The sequence below is a fragment of the Artibeus jamaicensis genome, unplaced genomic scaffold (genome assembly GCF_021234435.1).
Source record: "Artibeus jamaicensis isolate MK-2021 breed Jamaican fruit bat unplaced genomic scaffold, CSHL_Jam_final contig_1016, whole genome shotgun sequence".
Lineage (NCBI taxonomy): Eukaryota > Metazoa > Chordata > Mammalia > Chiroptera > Phyllostomidae > Artibeus > Artibeus jamaicensis.
In genome coordinates this window covers 775,346-798,968 of record NW_026521195.1, presented here as the reverse complement: position 1 = coordinate 798,968, position 23,623 = coordinate 775,346, and the positions used below count along the sequence as shown (strand labels likewise).

General features: G+C 49.0%; 1 pseudogene; it reads left to right on the top strand.

Annotated features, from left to right (window-relative positions):
- The first annotated feature begins 870 nt into the window (after positions 1 to 870).
- On the top strand, positions 871 to 981 carry LOC119057351 (uncharacterized; annotated as a pseudogene).
- Positions 982 to 23,623: the final 22,642 nt, after the last annotated feature.

The following is a 23,623-nucleotide window of genomic DNA, read 5'->3' as shown; positions in this document are numbered from 1 at the left end:
TCCTCTCCTTGCCAGGCACACCCATGCAGATGGTGAGTTTATAGCTGGCCCTTAAAGCCTCAGTTTAAATACCTCTTCCCAGAGCTCTTCAATGAGAGTTAAAACTCACAGCCTCCTGAGAGTTCTCTAACATGATCCATTACATTGTCAGTGCTCACTGAATGTTTCATTTCCAGGGTTCCTCGCAGATGTGGGTGGAAATGTCCCACAATTAAATGTCCTCTGCTCACCTAGCACAACATATAATGCATGACCAAAGCTCAGAAATAAGTCTGGAATCTGCAGATGTATTAAAGTATTTCTTAACTTCAAGCAGTACAAGTATGTTCCTACCCAAGAAACATTCTTCCTGTTGGGATGTCAATAACAAACCACTTCCTTTGACTGTGTGCTTGAAAACCATTTTTGGAAATGAGTAAAGTCAACTGATGTTGCCCTCAGCACTCACACTGTTGAACAATATAATTAAGCAGCCTCTTTCCTAATTAACCCTTTCAAAATGCTTAACAAACTGACTAAACACTTGAGAAGCATAGGTTATTTTTATATCTACATGGAATGATTCAGCTAAAAATCAGCTAATTCAACCACTGTAGTTTAGATGAATATAGGCTCTGATTTTTGAAGGATGTGTTATCATAAACACCAACCATATACGGAGTGAGTCCTAATACTTATGAAGTATCTAACAGCAGTCAAGCCCCAGAGCCAGCAGGAAGGGAAGGGAAGTGACATAATCCATCTAGGACATGGTCATTATCAGAAATGTGATTTCTGCTTCAGTTGTGCATTTGGAGGCATGCTGGAGGAATTACGGTGAAAGCTTAAGAAAGGAATAATGTCCTCTTAAATTCAGTACGAGATGGAGCCGTCGCTTCACAGCCTTTTGGCCAAGATCAACTGTAGTATCTGTTCTTACCAGTTTAGGTGGAGCCAGTTCTTTTAACTCGATATACTGCATAGATGTATTTACCATCCTTCCACATAAGAAATATGTCATTTCTCTGCCTATATGTTAAAGGCACATTGGGGGTTGTGATCGTGTGTGTGCATTTGCACTTGGGCTGCTGTGAAAGTGAAAAGTGGATAAGGAGAGGGTGAGAGAAGTATTCCATATATGGGGGGAGGGAGGGAGCGAGGGAGGGAGGGAATATATATATGTATATATATATGTATGTATATATATAAAATCTCCACTTCAAAGTTCAAAATGGGTTGACTTCCTGAGTATATAAACACCATTAAGTTCCAAGATAAACTTACTTCAGTGTTGAAGCTGCCAAAAGATAATCTTGCCTTCATTGAGTAACTCTTGTAAGGTGAATAGTAGTGTATTTAATTTAATATCAGACAATATAAAGTAGAAATATCCCATTTAAAACCACATTGCCTGCTTTACAAAATGTAAGCTGCACTGCTCATTTGCCATAATATGTGCATTATTTAAGGTAGGTTATTTTTAACTTGCAGCCACATGAAAGATGTGTTAAAGCAGAAGCAAGGGAGAATGTGGGAGGATTTTGGAAAATACTGGTTGTAAATCTACCCCAGAAACCCTGCTTGAGTGATCTAGGGTGCAGTTTGGGTCTCAGGCCTTGACAACGTCCTTGGGGTGTTGTGATGTGTAGGCAAGTGGAGAACTACTCTGTTAAAGGAAGGAAGCTTCCCGACACTAATTTTAGTGACTCATCGACATACTTTATTCATGCATATGCTTATTTCCACATCTTCATAATGTGAGTTTTAGCAGTGCAATCGATTGCACAGTATGGGATAAGCAGCAGACTTCCCACAGCTTCAGCCTCTGTCCTAAATACCTGCTCTTCAGAGTGATGCAGAGGGTGTGTGAATGTTGTCATCTCAAGTAACTAATGCAGCAGACTTTATGGCTGGTTCCTCAACTTTAATTCTCTTTAATAGAGTGAACCCAGCGTCCCTCGTAACTCACAGCATGGGCTTCCTACAGCAAGCTGGCCGGTGTGAAAATGAGTCATGTAGGGGTGAGCCCAATGGAAGGCAAGTCCCGTATGGAGCTTGGAGCCAGTGGAATGGACTGAAACCCATTGGGAGAAAGGAGGCGACTCCTAGAGATAAAATGCTGGGAGAAGTGCTGAGCAAGGCCTTTGAAAAGAATATGGGGATGGAGGTCTTGTGAAAAGCCATCATCTCAGAGCAGTACTGCCACTAAAGAAATGGCACTGCCCAGTCCCTGAAGTCTCAGACATGGTACCTGTCTTCACAAAGCCACCTATGTGGTACCTGAGGACACATGAGCAGAGGACCAAGTCTCTAACATGAACTGTATTTATTTTGCACAAGTTACAGTGATGCATCTTAGATGGCATGGAGACCTGGTTTTACCTAGCACGGGACTGAAATGGCGTAGAGTACTAAGAACAGATCAAAATACTGTTTGAGCCTCTTTGATCCTAAGTCTACACCCCAGTTTTGGTCTGTTCAATCTTGGTATTCTGAGGAAGAAGTTGAGTAATTACATGGGAAAGCATGTGGGCAGAAGAGAACAGACATTGTTGATCCCAGTGGCTGAGAACAGAGTAAGTCCCTGCAGTGAGTGACCCCAAAGCAGACGGATACCCCACCGCCCTGAGGGAGAAGCGATGGTGGGAGCTGATGAGACCTCAGTGTGCAGGTGCAACGCCTCCCTCCGCTCCTCTCCCCACTGCACAGTGCCTGCGTCTGCCTGTCCCCTCGGTCTGGCAGTCCCTGTGTTGTGTGAGGCAGAGTGCAGCCTGTGAGTCTCGCTGCAGACCCTCCAGTATGTGGTGTCACATTGTGATGTTTAAGGAAAGGACGTGTGACTTTCATGCTAATGCAAAGGAGGCACCTATGTCTGACATTTTGCTCAACTTGCGTATGGTGGTTGTCCCTCAGAATAAGTGTGGCTTCACAGGAAGGGACTGGGCAGCTGCCCTCTTCATGCCACTGATTTCCTCTGACTCCGTATAGGGACTGAGTGAGGTTGGTTGGAATGCATGGTAGGAGGGGTGCAAGCATGGGTCGTGGTGGCTTTATGGGTAACTTTGTAATTGACTATGAAATGTGTTGTGAAAAGTCACCTACTACAGGGGTAACTCCCATTCTGGAGCAACTAACTAGTAAGGTTCACCGTTACTTATGTCCATCAGTTTCAGGGAAAAATTGGATAATACTGAACCATTGGTAACAGAGCACCACACTGAAAATACTAAATGCCCACAGTATCAAAAAGCTGACCAGTTCATGGTCTTGAGCATTAACCAGAATTTTAATTTTTATATGAGGGCCAGAGGGCACCTGTTTTAGGTTTGCGTGGGGCCTCATGGTCTCTGTGGCAACGCTCCCCTCTGCCTGTGGTCTCTGTGGCAACGCTCCCCTCTGCCAATGGGAGAACCATTGATGGTGCAGAAATGATGACCCTTCCATAAACAGCTGTTGACAGAAGCAGGCAGCAGGGTGGCTGTTCGGTGCTGCTCAGGGGGACTACCCCAAGAGCAGAGTCTGTGGGGAGAACCCAGATGTGGAACGAGGGGTGCTCCCAAAGGCTGCTGACGCCCTCCTGTGACGCTGTGGAGGCATGTCTGGTCTCTGAGTTGGCAGGGCCTCTGGGTGATATTCGGTGCGTCTTGGGGACAATTCTCCACCTCTGAACAGGTGCTTAGGGGCTGCAGGAGAACAGAGGTCCTGCCTCCCACATTTCTCTTGGGCTACGGATGAAGGTGCGGTCTGTCGGAGCTCTTGGGCAGATCTCAGTGGTCATCCAGGCCTGGGGTTGGTTCCCACTGGGGACAGGAGGTGGGTTCGTGGGGGAGGATCAGGAGGTGCATCCACAAACATGACCATCCAGAACCTGTGGGCCTGAATGGGAAGTCAAGGTCAAGAGGCTATCAGGGCAGCTCTGTCCAAAGGCAGGAGCCATGGAGAGTAGAATGAAGACTCAGCAGAGGGAAGAGACCAGAAGTTTGCCAGCTGAGGGCCAGGGAAGACGCCTGGCAACAAGGACAGACATGCTGTGGGGGCAGCGTACTAAGTGCCTGTGTGTGCTGGGCTCGCTGAAAGCATGGGAGTGAAACGGCGAAGTGTGGGGAACTGTGACTGGAAAATGGCATTCCGGACCTAATAGGAACGCATCTCTTCATTTCCAAGTGCTTCAGGTTTCTCAGATTTCTGTAATCTCGCATTACTGGAAGTGCTTTGAAGGTGGAAGGGTTCGGAAGTGAGCACAGAGGCTATTTGAAACAAGCGAGATACTCGGCCTCATTTATTTGCAGTTGTTCTCGACCCTCTTGTCCAACTGAGTCCTCTGGCCCATGGCCCATTTCCTCCAGACGGACATGGAAGGAAGCATTGCCTCTCTCCTCCCACACTGCAAAGGAGGGGAGCTTCTGCTCCTGTGCAGCAGGCAGGGTGTCTTCCGTCCCTCGTGTTGGCACCTGTGTCCGGCCGGGAGCCTCCAGTCATGCTGCCAGCTTTCAGATGACTCTTTCAGGTTCCTTGTGTTGGTTTCAGCACAAGTTGTAGAGGGATAACTGACTTAACTGATTTTTTGAATGGGGAAATTCATATTACGCTGTTTCCGTAATGTGATGAGTAACAGTTTGGATCTGTTTCAGTATTTAAGTTGATAAGCATCCTTAACAGAAAAAAAAATTAGCTTAGAAATGCGAATTCATTTGGCTTCCCAGAATGATTTGCAATGTAAAGCACTTCCTCTGAGTAATCAGAGGTGGTTTCGGGCTTCAGGGAGCAGCAGGAGCTGAGGCCCAGGAGCAAGCCGGATTCTTCCAGAGCAGCTCAGGTCACGGGGGGAGGCTGGTGTGGGGTCCAGGTGTGGGGGGTGGTGGGCTTGGCGTGCAGACTCCTTCGGCGAGCCCTGGGGCTTCGTGGGGGTGCAAGCGTCATCTGAGGAGGCCAGCTGCCTGCCCGGGCGGCGCCGTTTATAGCATCCCCGTGATCTGGATTCTGGCTCTCAGCTTTACAGTTTCAGCAGTTCCCAGAGTGGAAGGCTCCCCGAGTGGATACGATGCAGGAAGGAAAACCGGCAGCATCGGTGCCCAGAGCTGTGCTCGTGAATCAGAGGCCGACCTGGGAAAGCAGGACGGGAGACCTCCCTTTCTGGGGACAGGGACGCGCTGTCTGCCAAGCAGGCCGGACCCCGGTCCTGCCTGGAGGCGGACTTGGCTGTCGTGTGGACGTGGCGTTGCAGTAATAAACAGCAGCGGGCACTCTCCAGTCCGGTGTGGTACGAGCATTTCCCACGGCAGATCTCCTTTAGGACTCCCGACGGCCTGCACGTTGGGGTCTATTATTGTCCTCAGTTTCCAGAGAGAAAGCACGCTTTCCTCACACACAGTGTCACGGTGAGTGAGCGGTGGGTGTGAGTGGGACACCATGCCCTCCAGCTCAGGCGCTCGCCTCGCCTTCAGCGACATGCAGACCCCACAGATGCCACTGCTGCTGTGAACACTTGACATTCCTTCTCACCTGCTCTTGTCACAGCAGCTGACGCATGCTGTCCTGACTTGGGCCTCTGCACAGGGGTTTGGAAATCACGCGTTGGCCAGGAAAGATGCCGCGGCCTCCTGAACTCACTGCTCAGCTCCCACGGTGCGGCCTCACCCAGTGTTGGTTGTTGCGGGTTTCACACCTGAGGCATGTCATCTCACCCAGCCCTCGCAGCGGCACTGCGGTCCTCTTGTGACGTATAACCCATTTCGGCCTGGACATCTTCGGTGAGTTTCTCCAGGGTCTCAGTCGTGTTGCAGAGCATCAGAGAGAAACCTCTGGGAAACAGGAGAACAGTTCTCCCCAAGGTGCTGCTGTTTGCCGCTGCGCTGGTGCTCAGTGAGCCATTGCCTCGGAGATGACGTCCTGTCGCGCCAAAGTGTCGTCCGCACAGGGGCTCTGATTCACACGAAAGTGCTCTTTAAACCCTCTGCAGCGGTTCTTGGAAAACAGGCTGAATAAAACTGGTTGCTGCCACCTTGGCCTTTTGAACATCATTCAGAAACAAGAATGAAGGAGAGTGAGCAATTGAAAATCCACCTTCACCGATGCCAGGGAAATCTGGGATCCTGACACACAGTGTGCAAGGAGAGGCTGGCAGGCAGACTGACCAGGGTGGGGGCAAGCGCGGCTGCATCTGTCCCTACAGCAGGACAGAGCCACCCCCCCTCCCCAAAAGCAGCATGGGGCTCAGCAGGGGGCTCCTGCCTCAGTGTGCAGTGCCCTGATGGGAGCTGAAAGACAGGCCAGTCCCTCACACACGAATGGCTGTTCATTCTGTGGGCATGGGCAGCACCGTTTCCTGACCGGGGCCTGCTCTCCCTTGCACAGACTTCCTGTCAGTGATGGGCCCTGGAAGACCTCATGTTCCCAGGTGGAGACTGACCCAGAAAGAATCCTGAGGTCCAGCCACACCACTGCATGGGACGGCACTCTGGCCCTCTGTGTGGCTGAGTGACATTTCAGGACGTGCCTGGACCCCGGCTATCGACCTGCTCTCCTGTCCAGGTCGGATGGGTCGCTCGCCTTGAGGGTGGGAAGTGGACTCATTTTTTGCTACACATTTTTGTGTTTATTTTTTACTTTATACTATGAACATATAATATGAGAATCTGTTCTGGATCAGAAAAACTAAGATGATTTTAATGTGCATCTCTCTGATGGCTAGTTATATTGAGCATTTTTCATATGTCTCTGGCCCATCTATATGTCCTCCTTCGAGAAGTGTCCATTCGGGTCCTCTGCCCATTTTTTTTAATTGGGTTGTTTGTCTTCCTGGTGTTGAGTCATATAAGTTCTTTATATGTTTTGGAGATGAAGCCCCTGCCCGATGCGTCATTGGCACATACGTTCTTCGTGACAGTCAGTCCCTCTTCATTTTGACGATGGTCTCTTTAGCTGTGCAGAAGCTTTTTAATTTGATGTAGTCCCACTTGTTTATTGTTTTCCTTTATTCTCCTTGCCCTAAGAGATACATTGGCAAAAATATCACTGTGTTGGGGTATCTGAAATTTTACTGCCTATGTTTTCTGCTAATACCTTTATGATATCACAACTTTTATTTAAGCCTTCTATCCATTTTGGGTGTATTTTGTCATGTGGTATAAGTGGTTGGTCTTGGTGCCAACTCAAGGAAGAGATTGGAAGACGCCTGGTGATACAGGAGCCACCAGTGAGCTTCTGTGACCGCGGGTAGGCAACTGGTTTTGAGTCCAGCATGAGCTAGAAAGGAGGGATTAAAAATGCAGCCAGGACAAGAGCAGCTTTTTCTTTTCAGGACTTTGTGAAGAAACTACTGAATGTTTTATAAGTATTTGCAAAATTAATCTTGTTAATTTTATTTGTACACATTATAAGAAGGCCTTGCAGAACTTCTCAGTGCCCCTCCTTGCCCAGTGAGTTCCCACTGTCATAGAAACACTGCTGGAGCCGTTGTGAGAGAGTCCTGTAACCTGTGCTTAGTAAGTAGTTTCAGTTTTCTCATGAGTTTATTGGTTAATGGGATAAATTGGCAAGAGCTGTCAGGTATTGTTATCAAACAGGTTTCTGTCTCCTCTTGATGGCCCTTTGGTACTCGGCTGCAAGCTGAGATTCAGATAAAAGATGCCTTGAACCCATGGAAGGGACTGAGCTCTTGGTGCTCCGGGAACGGACCTCAGGCCAAGGAGTCACAGCTGAAGTTGCTCAGGGTACTTTCGGGGCTCTCCAGCCGGGGTGTCCAGCAACGGCAGCCATTCTCTGCCAAAGCAGGTTGCTAACCGTAAGTCCAGCAACAGAATATAATGACCCAGAACTGAATATCCTGGTGAGGGGAACTTAATTGTGGTTATTTGCTTGTAGCGTTACAGTGCATTTTATAGAGCTGGGCTGAAGTGTGGCCAACTTACCTGAACTTGGACAACCACTAACCTGCTTTCTGCCTTTCAGCTTTGCCTTTTTCTAGACATTTTAGGAGAATGTAATCATACACTGTGTAGTCTCTCGAGCTTGGCTTCTCTCTCTCAGCACAGTGTCTCTGAAGCCCACCATGCTGTGCAATGGAGTGATGGCGGGGCCCTTTCTCCTGGGGAATGGTGGTCTGGGTGTAGACCTGCCACGTCATGCTTCTGGGCTCACCGGGGGCGGGGGAGTGCGGCCAGGTCATTTCTGTCCTGGGACTGTCCTCAGCATTCATGCACAAGGCTTCATGTGGATACGTATTTCCACTTTTCTTGAAAAAATACTTAGAAGTGGAATTACTGGATTATGTTATATTTTTCACTTTTTAGGAAACTGCCACACGGTTTGCTAGAGTAGCAATAACATTCCTGCCTGTGAGGTAGCAAGGTCCAAGTTTCTCCACTAGATGAAAAACAGGGCCCATTTGTCTCTCTGTCCCGCCCACTCTGTACGTGATGATGGTTCTCATTTGGTTCTCATTTACATTTCCCCAACAACTAATGATATTGGGCCTGGATAAGAAAAAGCAACTGCGGAAAAAGTGGATGAAGTTGTAGGCATCACATTACCTAATTTCTACAGCTTTTTCTGTAGTTATAGCAATTAAGTCGGTGTAACACTGGCAGAGAGCTAGACACATAGATCAATGAAACGAAGTGAGACTCTAAAAATAGGCAGGTGAGCGTGGCCAGCTGACTCAGAGAAAGGTGCTGATGAGGGTCACTGGTGTCTCAGCAGAGTCGGGCAGCAAAGGCCTGAGTAACTGAGTAAACAAAAAACAGACACTGATGTGATCATCATACTTGATTAAAAATTGATGCAAATGGGTCACGGGTCTAAATGGAAAGCATTATATAACTTTTACAAGACCACATAGGAGAAAATATTTGTGACCTTAGACCTGATCCCAAAAGCATAAAAGAAAAAAATAAAAGTTGGACTGCACGAAAATGGAAACTTTCGCTCTGGGAGATACCCTATGGAGAAATTGAAAGGGAAAGCTGCAGACTGGAAGAAATTATTTGAAAATCGCATTATCAAACCAGAGTATATTTTGAAATAATTGTAGGCTCCCCAAAAAAAGCAGAAATAGAACTAAAAACTCCCATGAGCTCTGCAGTGGTAAAATCGGGCCCAACACCGTGCAGCCCGAAACAAGGAGCTGACCTCACACAAGGGACGGACCGGATGTCACAGCCGACTCAGGTTTCAGCATGTTTTGCAGGTGCTCGCTTCCTTCCTTAGGTGTGGGTGTGGCTGTGTGAACACAAACCTCACTTTAAACTTAGCAGTAAGGAAACAAACAATCCTGTTCCCAAACGGCCCCCAAACTGGCAGGTGACACTTCAACTCCAACTGCGAAGACACATTAATGAGCACATAGGAGAACGCCCGGCGTGATTAACCACTCCGGAAATGTAAATTGGACCATGATCTGCTAACACTGAACACGTGTTACAACAGCAAACAAACAGAAACGTAACAAGACCAAATGCTGAGGGGCATGTGAGGAACGGGACCCCTTGAGAGTGGTTGGTGGGAGTGTCCGGAGGTACAGGCCCTGGAGAGTGGTCTGGGGCCCTTATCGAATGGAACTAAGCTAAGCTTACCATGTCACACAGCGGGGACCCTCCTGGGCATTCATTTCAAGTTCACTTAAAAACTTTTATGTGAACTGACGGAGCACCTTTATTTGTACCAGTCAGAAACCGCAGACCACCCAGATGTCTTCCCGTGGGTGATTGGGTGTAGACATGGCGACACCTTCCTGGGACTCCTCAGGAGCGTGGAGCATGGAATGAACGCCACGCCCCGCGCCGCTCTCCCGCACCGGGAGGCCCCTGGGATGAGCGAAGGCGGTGTCAGGACTCGAGCTGGTGTGCGATCCCCCTTACCCCAGAGCTCACAGTGAGGGACACAGAGGAACTGGAGAAGGGAGCAGAGGCCCGAGTGTTGAAGGGACGCACGAGAGAGTCCTCGGTGGTGACTGTACGGTGCTGCCCCACCTGTGAGGCTGGTTACAGACCTGCACGTGTAGCACATCTTCATACAGTTAGACCCACACCTGAGGACAAGAATGAGCACAGGCAGAACATGCTAAAACCAGAGTCCGTGGGGAAGCTCAGTGGGTCATGTGAGGTGGGCTTCCTGGTTTTGGACCACACTGCAGTTACGTGAAATTTTACCACCTTGGAGAGTGCACTAGAGTCGTTAGTCCCACGTGTGCTTCTCCTTCTGAGCCCACAGTTATTTCTAAATAAAAAAACTAAGAGAAAAAAATCTCTTAAAAATTATAGCAGTACTTTTTCTAGTGAGATAACTTTGTGTAAAGAGGGTGTGTGTACCATTTTTGCCATGTATAATGCACTTTTTTGCCCAAATATTTGAGGGAGAAATAAGGATGCACATTATACATTATAGTAATAGTTCAGTATCTTTATAAATGTTTTAATTCTTTTACTTATGCTTATGCATTAAAAATGTAACTCTAGAAAGCAGTAACAATATCTGTATACAAAATAATACCCTGAAATATGATAATCAGTTTTGTTTCTAAATATAAATAAATAATTGAATTAAAAATTTAAAATGAAAGATTTTTTCCCTGAAAGTTTAGGCCAAAAATGTGGGTACACAGTGTACATGGGTTTGCCTTATACATGGCAGGTTACAGTAGTTCTCTATATATCTGTGCCAAATGAGTTTTTTACAGTCAGAGCGAATTAGTAAAAAATAATTAAAAGCACCATTATCGAATGTAAATAAGGAAATTATAATTCTGGTACATGAGCTGATATCTTTGGAAATTGATTTCTGGGAATTTATCTTCTGATTGGAAATTCTCTATACTGAGCTCTGACCTTGCTCCTGCTTCCTAAGCCCATTTCGGAGACGTTCCCGACCCCTTTTTGAAGTCTCCCTCTGAGTTACGTGGCCCTCTAGCAAGTGCCAGCATCTGGCAGTAAAACTTTCTTCAGCAGCGAAGTGCGAACAGATGCTTCTCTTGGAGGCCATGGGGTGTAGCCCATTGGCCGTCTGCCCTACTCCCCTTTCCGTTACCGAATGCTGCCTCCTCCTTCCCGGGGTGAACCCTCCTCACGGGGGAGCTTCCTGGCCTTTCCCAAGTGTCAGAGCAGGAGAGAGAGTGGGGCAGTGGGGTCATTGGTGCTTTTTGGGTGGAGGGGGTGGCTGATTACCAGTCCGAGCCAGGTTTTTAGGGCTTCCCTGTGCCTGCTGTAGGCCAAGCTCTTTTGGGGCTGAACACAGTCCCATTTCTGCACGTCTGTGTCCATGGAGCAGGATTAACGCCCCTCCTTGCTCAGGCTTCCTGTCCCCCTGAGTGTGATGGCGAGGGGTGCATGGCGGGAAGGCTGCCGGGGGGACCCGAGGGTGAGGCGTGATTGTGGGTCACCGATGGAGACTGGGTTATGTGACAACTGTCCAAGTCTGCTTTGTCCTGGACTGAAGGGTCTCACTTGAGCCAGTGTCCTGTCTCCTGCACCCAGGTTCCTGCCCGTTCCTTTCATTCTCCCACCTTGGTTGGCTGGGCCCACACGTGGCAGACCGGGCCATCCTTCCTGGCGTCTGGAAACTGTTATCTCAAACAGTGGTCAGGGAGTGGTCCCGAAGAGAAGTCTTCAACAAACACATTGTTCCGCTGCAAAACGCTGTCCTCCCTAAGAGGGTAGCGCCTGCGAGGAGTGCAGGGCTGTCTGCAAAGCAAGGTTCTGGGCTGCTTGCGCATGTCTGCCATCAAGCCAGGTTCTATCTACACACTAAAATAGTTCTGTTCTTGCTAAGATGTGTTCATGAGAACAGTAATCGTCCCCATTGCTGAAGGCTCATTGAGGCACACCTTCCCAAACCTGGGTCCACATGTGGATTTTACCCGTGGAACGTGCCAACTCTCAGGCATGCCTGCGGTGGAGAGGGAGGACCATGGTCAAGGTGTTGATGCTGTAGAGGCCTGAATGGATGCCCACTCCTGTCTGCACACACAGAGTGGTGCAGGGACCTCATCAGGTGAGTCACTGCAAGTATCTCCACAGGCATTGGCCCAAGTGCAAGGGACCACCTTTGTCCCTCAGGGGTCCTGTGGTTTGCCCAAGCCTAGGGCCTTGGTTCCCTTCTAGTCCTTTTCCTGTGACTACATCGCGGTGTTGGCTGGGAAACAGCTGGAGGAGGGTCTGCCGAAACTACGAAAGTGGCGTTCCCTTCTAACGTGCAGAGAGGAGTTTGCTGATTTTCCTCTGCTTAGTGAACAGATGATGATAAAGAGGGCAAAAGTCAGAAAAGAATGCTCCTGCTTCATTATAGTAGAAAACAGCCACATTTCCAAGCCAGGGACCACAGGGTAGGTTTAAAGGCTGAAGGAGCTGGGTCTGGGTTCTGGGTCAGTGAAGCCAGGGGCATGAAACCTCTCAGATGGCTATGAGAGTGGATCACAGCGAGTGCCGCCCCAGCCGGCCCCCTCAAGGTGGGCTGTGTCGGGCACCTTTCTGCTGTGTCTGCCACGACCGTGGGGAGGGAAGGTCTAAATGAGGAAGTTCATAGTCACAGTGTCTGTCGGGCAGGGAGCAGTGAGGCCGTCCCCTGGGCGGGGGGTATGGGGAGGAGCCTATGGCTGGCTGCCAGTTCTGTGGCCAATGCTTCTGGCCATCTGGGGAGAGAAGTGCTGGGCCTCTGCTTGAAAGAGGACCACCTGCTGCCAGCCCCTCGAAGGTCCAGCCAGCCTGGAACAGACCCCAGGGGGCATCAGCGAGAAACGTTAGAGGTGAAACACTTTAGAGGTGCCTCTCAGATGCCTGGGAATAAACTTGCTTTGTTGTTCTGCCCTAGATTATACTTAAAAGAATAGTTGCCCGAGAAAGAATAGTCCTCATGCCACCTGGAGAGCAGCCTGGGAGCAGTGGGAAGCTGTTGAACAAGAAGCAGGTGTGAACAGACAGCAGTGAGTCACAAGCACTTCTGTCCATGAGACCAGGAGACCAGAGGAAGTAGAACAAAGTGGACCAGAACGCTGCCTGTGGGCATCTCACAGTTCCAGGTGCTGCATAACATCCGGGACATTTAAAGAGACAGATTCACTTGCAGAACTAAGTGCCTATGTCCCAGAAAGGCCGTGGCATCCCTAAGGGGAGTTACCAGGGAGGCTGGTGCATGGGCTTTAGGACCCTGATGGGTCAGGAGATGACAAAGGGGACCTGAGGAGAGGACCCAAGGCACCGCACACAGGTCTTCCAGGCAGAGGGCAGACAGAGGGAGGGGCAGGCACCCTTCCAACAGCAGGTGGCTGGTTTTACACAACCAAGAAGTCAGGAGTCCCCTTTTTCAAAAAAGTAAATGCTGGCCAAGTTAGTGAAACTGGAATCTGCACTCAGAAGTATCTCATTGCACGTAATACAAATCCTTAAAAACACCCACAGTCCTACCAGAGCCAGTGGGACCCCAGCATGACGACTGTGTGTGTTCAAAGGAAGACAGTGTCTGAGTGTGATGCAGTATTTCCAGAGGGCCGGGAGGGCATGCCCACTGTCCTGGAGTGCATGCACACCCCTCTGGAGTGTGGTTAGAGAGCAGGGGCGACTGGAGACATTTCAGGTCGGGAAGTGTTTCTGAGCTCACTCACAGGCTAGCAAGACTCTGTCGACTGCACTCGGCGTTCGCCCCAGGCCAGTCTTTGTTTTAAAAGACATACATAAACTGTTTGGAAAGGTCAGAAATCACTCCAGAATCTTTTGCAGCTAGGATTTGGGCTGTACTGTAGACTCTGCTGACATACGCTCACCTGCAATGTCTAAGACAGGAGAGAAGTGGGAGCCTGGTGTCTGTCTGGAGGCATCAGGCCTACCCAGGCTGAAGGGTGGCCTCCTGAGTCAGGCGCCAGGCGTGGGGATGGCCTGGGATCCACCATGGGGCCTGCATCGGTGCACTCCTGCAGACGATGGCGGGCCCTCTCCTGGCTGCTCTGGAAGCTTCTGCTGGCCGTGGTGCATATCTCCTAAATTCTCCTATGTGTGATGTTAGAATTCTGTGACATGTGGGATTCGACTGGGAGGAAGGGGAAAACCCTCACTCTTAACTGCTGGATTCTCTTGGAGAATTCACATCACTCCTCGGCATCACACTCTACTCATCTTGTCAACAAATACAACCCAAAAAACACCCACTAAATGGGCCGTAATCGAGTCGGAATACATGCCAGCTGGTACCCCAAAGCCCACACCCCATAGTAGCTTGGCCTGCATGAACTCAAGAACTCGTCTGGAATTAAATTCTGTGATTTTAATGGCATCTGAACGTCAGTATATGAAGCTACTTTGCCAATTTTCCCAGTTTATTATTCTGTCAAAATAATTTGTGTTATGACTGCTGCAGCTGGTGTTGGGAAGCGTCTTTCTCCTGAACTTGTGAGACACAACCATCATTCACAAGTCACCTGAGGACGTTTTTGAAATGCAACAGCATCGGGTTATGAACTGAGCAGGAATTTCATAAAAAAGGAGGCAATACGGCTTCTTCTCCTGTGCTTTATACCTTCCCTCAGCTGGTCCACTCGGAAGGGGAGGAAAGCCCCTTGGAGTGAAATGGCAAATGACACCTCCTTTCCTTGCAAGGTTTTCACCGTGAAGCTCTCCGCCATCATTTCCTTCAGGACCACTGTCACTCCTCTGTGTGAGAGCGGGCCAGCAGACCCTCACTGTCACTGGTATTCGCAGCCTCCCACCGAGGGAAGGTCGCCTCTGGAAAATCACCGTCATTGTCCTACCATCAGGTGCTGCTGGGCGTAGATTTGCTGGTGAGAACCACTCTGTCCACTCCGCTCTTCACCCTGCCTGGGCTATGACCTGGGACGTGGCGGGGCTGTCAGGGGTCAGTTTCCTGCTCGCTGCCTTCGTGAGGCCTGGTGGGTAGCACCAGTGTCAGGAGACCACACGGGGTCCGAAAGTGCAAGTGGCTTTTCCACATGCTTCCCTGTTTCCCACGGGGGAGACCCAGAGCCGAGGTCCAGGCAGACCACTGCGCAGGAGGCTGTGCTGCTGTGGAGAGCTGACAGATGACGGTGACTGGGTCACAGGGAGGGCACACGGCAGACAGCGCCCTGTCTGCAGTCGCTGTGATGTTGTAGTCACTCGTTAGGTAATGTAAATAGCATTGGGTTGGGCCTCGCTGCAGTAGTAATACGAAATGCCCAGTGTCCCAGTTTGTGTTGCATCTGTACTAACTTGTCCAGGTAAACAGTGGGCCCAGGGCTTCTGTTAGGCCTGCCTGGCTCGCTCCGTAGTAGGTAGGGAGGGAATCTCTGGCATGTAGACTCAGCGTTCGCCAAATTCTGTGACAGATGGGCCTTGTAGATTATCTCTCAAAAATCATCCTTATTCAGAAAACAAGAAACGAAATTTTAGAAAACATGCCAAACAAATATAGCAACAAAAACATCGACTAAACAGGATGTAATTAAGCTGGAATTCACACCAGGGCTGTGCCTGTGTAGCAGAAAATAGCTTTTTCCAGAGAGAAATCTAAAAACTAGGCCCCAGAACGCGCCCCCAACTGCAAGGTCTTGTCCTCAGTGGGCTCGGGCTGGAGCGACACTGTGGCGTGTGACGTGTGTGGGACACACCCTGTTAGCTCTGGCTTCTGGGTGAAGCTGAGACTAAAGCCATCCACATGAAGCCCCAGAAGGGGCTGGTCCCTGAGGGGCTACCACGGGGCAGTGTGTGTGTGGTCTCCAGCAGATGTGGGACCCTGAAGTGTCAGTTGGGCAGGACCCTGTGCACACACTGGCTCCTCAGAGGAGGAGACGCCGCCCCTGGGAGGGAGGACTGGACGCTGGCGCACACCCCTGCCAGGCTGCACCGTAGCAGCCCTTCCTCCGCTTCGCCCCGGCTTGTTCCCTGTGCTGTGGTGAGGCTACAGTCAAGAGTACAGCACTCTCCTGAGTTCTGTGAGTTCAAAATTGGTATTTTGAACATGATCGTGGGACATTCCCCCAAATGTTTAGCCAGCTGGTCTGAAGTAAGACTTGTAGCTGGCATCTCAGGTGAGGGCAGTCTTGGGGGACCTGTCCCTCCAGCCTGTGCAGTTGCCCTAACTCTGTCATGTCTCAGAGCTCACACTGTTGGATGACCCTGCTTCTGAGTCTCACAGTGGCCCGCTGTGTTGTAACTTGAGGGGCTTTACTGCAGGGTTCTAAGGCTAGACGCCCCCTCCCACACGAGCCTTGTCATACCACAGCCCTCCGGTCTTCACATCCCCCAGGAAAGGAGTGGGTGAAGGAATGAAAATACTCGAAGTGAAATGGCCTTGATCAGGGAACATGTGACAACAAGTTAACCCGTTCTGCACTTCAGACGGGACCAGTTCTCATCCAGAGCTATTCATGTGTGAAAGCTGATTTTATAAGTGAAAAATTGTTAAAAACACATATGCTCATTTGTATTGTGCATGGGTTAGAATTTGGTAAAGGCTTTAAAGCTGAAATTTCAAAGTGTATTTCAAAGATTACAAAAAATTTCAGATAATTTTACTCCGTAAATCCCTTAACAGGGATTCTCTCCTAAAGCAACAATAAAAATACTAACCTAGATTTATTCACAAAAGGTCCATCACAGTGTTACTCTTTATGATATATACGAAATAAGTAGCTGTATAGCATAAAGAATTAAATAAACACTATTGACCATTGATTAAAGAACACACATCCAATGAAAACAATGTTTAGGAAGAAGTAAATGAATAAGAAGACAAGCTGTAGTGTACATTGGAAATGTAGACTGTTTTTCTGAGTTGCATGCAGAAGCTAATGTGGAATTAAAAGATTGAAGGGTTGAAGGGATGTAGGTCCCTGCTTTTCAAGACTTTGAATCTTTGTTGACAATCCCTCTGGCCTACAAAGTTTCTTTTAAGAAATCAGCTGACAGTCTTATGAGAACTCTTCTGTAGGTAACTAACTGCTTGTCTTTTGCTGCTTTTAAGATTCTCTCTTTATCTTTAATCTTTGGCATTTTCATTGTAATGGTGGGCCTCTTTGTATCCATCTCATTTAGGAATCTCTGTGCTTCCTGGACTTGCATGTCTATTTCCTTCACCAAATTAGGGAAGTTTTCTTTCATTATTTTTCAGATAGCTTTCCAATTTCTTGCTCGATCTCTTCTCCCTCTGGCACCCCTTTGATGTGAATGTTGGACCTTTTGAAGTTGTCCCAGAGGCTGCTTACGCTATCTTCATTGTTTTGGATTCTTTTTTCTTCATGCTGCTCTGATGGGTTGTTTTTTGGTTCCTTATGTTCCAAATCATTGATTTGATTCTTGGCTTAATCCACTGTACTGTTGTTTCCCTGTAAATTGTTCTTTATTTCAGTTAGTGTATCCTTCATTTTTGACTGGATCTCTTTATTATGCTGTTGAGATCCTCATTAAGTTTCTTGAGCATCCTTATGATCAAAGATCAAAATTGCTCTAACCAGCAAAGATATTATTTAGAATCGAAGAGCAGATAAAGAGCTCCCAGACAAGAAAAAACTAGAGTTCATCATCACCAATTCATTATTATATGAAATGCTAAAGAGATGTATTTAAGAAAGAGAAGAAGATCAAAACTATGAGCAATAAAATGGCAATAAATACATGTCAGCAATTGAATCTAAAAAACAAACTAAGCAAACAAGAAGAACAGAGACAGGATCATGGATACAGAGAGTGTTTCAGTGGTTGCCAGATGGGACTGGGTGTGGGACACAATGGGTGAAGAGGTGAGGAGGTTAAGAAGTACACATAGGTAGTTACAGAATAGCCACGGGATGTAAACCACAGTATAGTAAATGGGGTAGCCAAAGAAGTGATATACATAACCCTTGGACGTGAGCAATGGTGTGGGGATTGCAGGGTGGGAGGGGGCAAGGAGGAAAAATTGGGACAACTGTAATAGCATAATCAATAAAATATTATTTTAAAAATAAGTAAAAGATTACAGGGAAACATCAAAATCTCGTCTGTGATTTAGCCTTCAGATGAGGGGTTGTAGGTATGTTTTTTGTGTTCATTTGTTTTTTTCCCTATTATGAGCATACATTAAGTTTGTATAATAAATGTACTTAATGATTGAAGATATGATCAACATAATATTAGGATTTCTTTATCCTTCTAGTTGTAACATCATTGTGACCAGTTGCCTGCAGATGGGAAGCATGTCCTGGCATGTGAACCCCCAGAGAGTCAGGCATATGGGTCTGGTGGGACCCATGGTTCCTGAGAGTCAGTGTGGTTGTCACTCACCCGCATGCCCCGCCTATGCTGCCAGGCCAGTGAATCAGAGCCGTGACACCCAGTGTCCTGGGGAGGAGTCAGGGTTTTCTCTTTCCACACGCCTTTCAGGGATGTTGTGGTGAAGTGGGGCTGAGGCTCGTGGGGCCAGAGCAAAAGCAGGATTTTCAGTTTAAGGGGATACTGTGCAAGTCGTCGGTCCCCAGCCATTTTAGCACCAGGGACGGGGTTTTGTGGAAGACCGTTTTCCATGGACCAGGGTCTGAGGGATGGTTTGGGGTGACTCGAGCACATAACATCCAAGCTCACTTCCCACCGTGCGGTCTAGTTCCTTATAGGCTCCAACTGGTACCGGTCTGTGGCCTGGACGTTGGGGACCCCTGGCGTAGATTAAAATATGTAAAATGGAGACAAAGCCGACAATACTGAAAGAACAGATTTTTTAAAGGACTCGAGAAAGGTGGCAGAGCCGTGACAAATCTCTGTGGTGCTGGAGACAGGCGTTCTGGTTCTGTCTGAGGTCATGTTATCATCCACTCTTCGGGCATTGGTGTCTGGGCACTGCGTGTGTGGTGGCCTGCAGACGGCCAGGGTCGCGTCGCCCCAACGTACACAGCTGACAAGGGGCAGCAGCAGCAGGCCCACTCAAGGGTCTTGGAACTCTGTTCAGTTTTTAGTTTACCTGGGAATTTTTACCTTTGGATACTAACCATGTTTTTTCAGGTTGTCCGTGGTAAGGACAGCATGACTGAAAACAGCACGGAAACATCATTTGCGGCATCAGGGAGCTGCTCACTCTGTGGCCCCCACCTCTGCACAGTGCCTGGCCTGGGCGTGGCCTGGGTACATGGAGAACGAGCTTACCTACTGTCCCGGGGCCTGAGGTAAGAAAAAGCACGAATGCCCCCAAGTGCAACAACTGCGGGTTCTTAAATAATCCCATTGCTTTCCCACCAACTACTACTCTAAGTCACTGCCACATAGTTGTGTCATGAGTCATTGGAGCTGACTGTGGTCAACTCTCCTTTCCTGGTTGACATGAAGGCCTGCCAGCCCCTTTGCCAGGCAGTAGGGACATGTACTTAAGAGTAAAGGCGATGTCTTTTGTCCCACCTCTTCCCCTGCTGCTGAAACCAGAACTGCATGCTGCCCAGGCAAGGTGTGGAGGTTGCCGATGAGCACGAAGTCCCCGATACTATACAACGTGGTGCCTATAGTTGATGACGTAGCACCATGTGCTTCAGATTTAAGAGGCCATGCATGCCACGTCGAGTGTTCTTACTGCATATGCATACACACACACCCAAAGACAAAACAAAGGACCACGCACACACCACTACCACACAACTCGGAGACGCAGGGTGGCTTTGGGAGGGGTGGGATATGCAGTCCCGATGGAGGTGGCGGTGTGTGGGTGTCTGCGTGCGTCAGAGCTCATGATGCCGTACATGCAAAATATGGACAGTATACGAACAGTTCCCTGTGTATTGGTTACTCCTCAGTAAAGCAGTTACACGAAAAGACTGAAGACCGTCTGTGAACCTGAGCATCTTGGTAACCCTGTGGAGGGGTAGCTGGACACAACATGGGCAAGAGCCACAACCTGGGTGTGCTGTACCTGGGATTTGGGGTTAATTGGTAACCGCAACATAATTTCATATCCCCTGAAAGAAAGACCAGCGTTCCCATGTTAGACACGTCTCACGGTTGTCTCCGCAACTGACAGTTTTTGTCATTAAAAAACCTCATCAAGAATAATACAAGCGCCCATGTACAGTTTCAGTTATAAGTAGCTATCCCCAGTACTGGCCGACGTGACTTGGGAAACATGCAGAATAAGCCCATAATACAACAGTTCCCTGACTCCTGGGCACCGTCCTTGTGTCAGTCTATCAGAACTGACACATGTCAGCGACTCAGTGTCCCCGTCTGGTGAGGAGCACACGCTGCTCCTCCGTGCAAACACGTCTGTGGGGCTCAGGCAGGAGCAGTCCCAAATGCCTGACTGTGGCATCAAGGAACAATTGAAAGGACCATAAAAGGGGCCATAACGTCAGTGTTTTGAAAAGCCCAGATGTGTAAAAGACAGCTTCCACACCTGATATAAAGCACAGAACACTCAAAATATGGAAGACAAGTTTTTGAATGAAAGTCCAAGTTTTGAATTATCTTTTAAAACTCGTATTACAATTTGATCATGAAGTTTTCACTCTTGGCAGGATGCGTTTTCTTTAACATAGAAATGAGCAACCCTTTAGTTGATGAGCTGCTGCCATTCAGAGGGGCCCTCAGTTCCTGGGGGCCGCTGTCGCTTGCACTTCCTGACCGTCCTGGTTGGGTGGTAAAGCAGAGGCCTGCCTGGCACGTCCAGGGCACCACCACCCTGCATGGCATCCCACACGCTCGGTAACCCCGTTCCCATGGGAAGACCAGGTGGCGAGCTGACGTGACTCAGGGTGAAGGGACATCCCCACCGGCGCTTCACCAACAGTGTCATGACGCGTAGAGCGCAGGGAGTGCGGACCTTACTTCGTGACACTCGGACTCCAGGTCCCCAGGGACTATGCCAGTTGTCTGAAACCTGGCCTCTGCTCTCCCTCAAGGTCATCCTGGGCTCAAGGGAATTGCTCCCAGAACCCCCGCCATCAGTGTGACCAGGCTGGTTCTCCGATGGATGCACTGGGCACAGTGATCGTTTCACCATCGTGGGAGATATTCTGGCTTCCAGTGGTTGATGCTGGTTGGAGTGAGCTTTCTCGGCCAGTTTGACGACTGCCTGCCTGCAAATGTCACCTTTATTTGTGTCCTTTCAGAAACCCTCAGCTCCCTATAAGTTAGTGTCTCTAACCTCAGGCCTGGACAACTAGGGTGCATGCGACGTGCTGAGGGTGCGGGTGGAGCGTCACCAGGCAGCAGTATCTCCCTCGGCCTGCTGGTCCCGGAGCTGTGTGGGCTCGCACAGCTGCTGGAGGGGGGAAGAGGTGAATGCACTGAGCACAGGCCCCCGCCACTGCAGTGTAGCACAGTGCGTGCCTGCAGGCCAGGGCACTGCCTGAGGAGGGACCTGAAGACCTACTCTGTGTTGATGGAATCTAACTCAACAACTTTGATTTGCAGTGAAAGCCCTCAATTTGTTGGAGCAGCGAATGGTTTAATGCCCTATAGGGACCAACACCAGGCCCGTGTCAGTGAGGCTGGGGAGGGAAGAAGGCCGCCAGGGCTGCCGGGGAGCTGTGTGCGTGGACGCACCCTGTGCCAGCGGGGGACTTGCGGTGGATGATTCCGGTTGCTGCCAAAACCCAACTCCGCACAGCGCTGCAGGTAAGATTATAGAGCACAAAGGCTCGGATTGAAATGCATCTGCTGTAACAATAGGACATTTTCAAAATTTGAGATACATTTAATGCCCCTGGATTGGGCTTTTGCTGGGAACAGGGCCAAAGAATCTCTCTACAAAGCCACTGCAATTCCCAGAAACAGGAGCGGCCTTACCGCTTTCATCCAAGATTTAAGTGCTAGTTAGCGGGTGAGCGTCTCCATTCACGAACAGTTGTTTGTTCGCAGAACATGTCATCTGAGTCTTGTGAACCATCAGATGCTGCTGTAAAAGGACTAAACCGAGGACATGAGACTTGTGCCTTTTTAAACCGGGCGCATGACGATATGCGGTTATTTCTCCTTACGGTGATACGAACTGGTTGTCATGGAAACACGTATGTTTGTAGAAGTAGGAAGACAAAGTCAGACTTTGCCCAAAACAAAGCAAAGTGACCTGGTCTGACTGGCTTTTTTTTGGTCAGTAATGTCAGACTTCGGACAGACATGTTCCACATTTGCGATGAGCAGAGTTGCAGCTCGGCAGCTCCAGAGCAGGGAGAGGAGACAGTCCAGGCCCCACGTGGGCTGTCTGGGGTGGACCTGCAGGTTGCACAGACAAAGCCACTCCATGACGACCTGGGTCGGGTCCCAACAAGACCTCCCTGTGGTCAGGTCTGTGTGCATGGGGACGTCGATGTTGACATTGCCCAGACACGGCAGTGACCAGACATGCCCACCCCCCACCCCCTCAGCTGGGATTCTCGACTACTTCCTGCTCACCAGTCCCAGCTGTGGCCATGGTCCACACCTGTGTCCTCACAGATAGGGTCTGTCGTGACAGGCTCAGAATCGTCCATCTCCTGCCCTGGCCTGCTTCTGCGTGTCCAGTGTGTCAAGTGTCATCTATTATAGGAAACTTCAGGAGGGCAGAGTGGGCCCAGGTCTGCTCAGTGTGACCTGAGCACCCCCCCAGGACACACCCCCAAACACCATCCCCTGGGGGCTCGACCTTTGCATTAGGGAGGCACATTCAGACCGAAGCACTCACAGACAAAAAACTCAGAGACACTGTGAGGGCTCCCACTGGCCCCAGGGGCTGGGGAGGTCACACAGTCCCCTCAGACTGAGATCCCTCGGACAAGCCCTGTCTGTGTGTCCTGGAGACCGCTCCACTCAGCCTCCTCTGCAGGAGCTGGGGCTCTCCCAGCTCTGGTCTCTGGGGGTCCTCGGCTGAGCTGTGGGGACAACACGTCACACCTGCTCAGTGTCACAGGCCTCCTCCAAGCCGAGCACCTGCCTCCTGCTTCCCACATAGGATGCGGGCTGGCTGCGCGGCTGCTCTCAGAACCCCAGCAGGGCACCGTCGCACGGCTGGGCAGCGTGGGAGACATGGCCGTGAACACGACTGTGCATTGGAGAGACGCCCTGGAGGAGGTCGCCTTGTCTGCCCCACGGAGACACCGTTGTGGTGACACGGGAGCTCTCTTCCACCTGGGAGCCTGTGGCGCTGGCGGCTGGGACAGGCCTGGTGGATCCAAGTGGCCGAGTTGCGTCAGATCCCGCTGTTGTCACCCAGAGCGTCATTAGCCTTTTAACAATGACAATTTTATATTTATCTCCTTCATTTTATTTTTTTACCCTTTTTTTTTCTCTTTTAGTAAAAGTTTTAAAACTCGTGGGAAAGATTATCAAAAAATAAATGATTCACTTTATGTGTGTCCTCTGATGACAAATAGTCGAAATATCTACAAAAATGATAAAATTATTAAACTATATTTCTTTTTTCTTGACCCTTAATAGTACATTTATGAAATAGCTTTCATTACTGTAGGTATGAGCTTTTAAAAAAGCCTTATTTCCAAAATAAAACAGTAAATTTGGGGCAAAGTCTTTAAAAATTCAAGATCTTTCAAAATTAATTTACCATACAAAAAAAAAGCACATAATACTTTTGTTTGTATAAGACAACAGTTATTTTCCTGATTTAAACTTCATAAAATTTCTGCATTCATTTTACAAATTAAATAACTTTTTTCATAACTTAAAAATCTATGAACAAAATTGTATTCAAGTAAATGAAATGACAATTGTATTTCTAT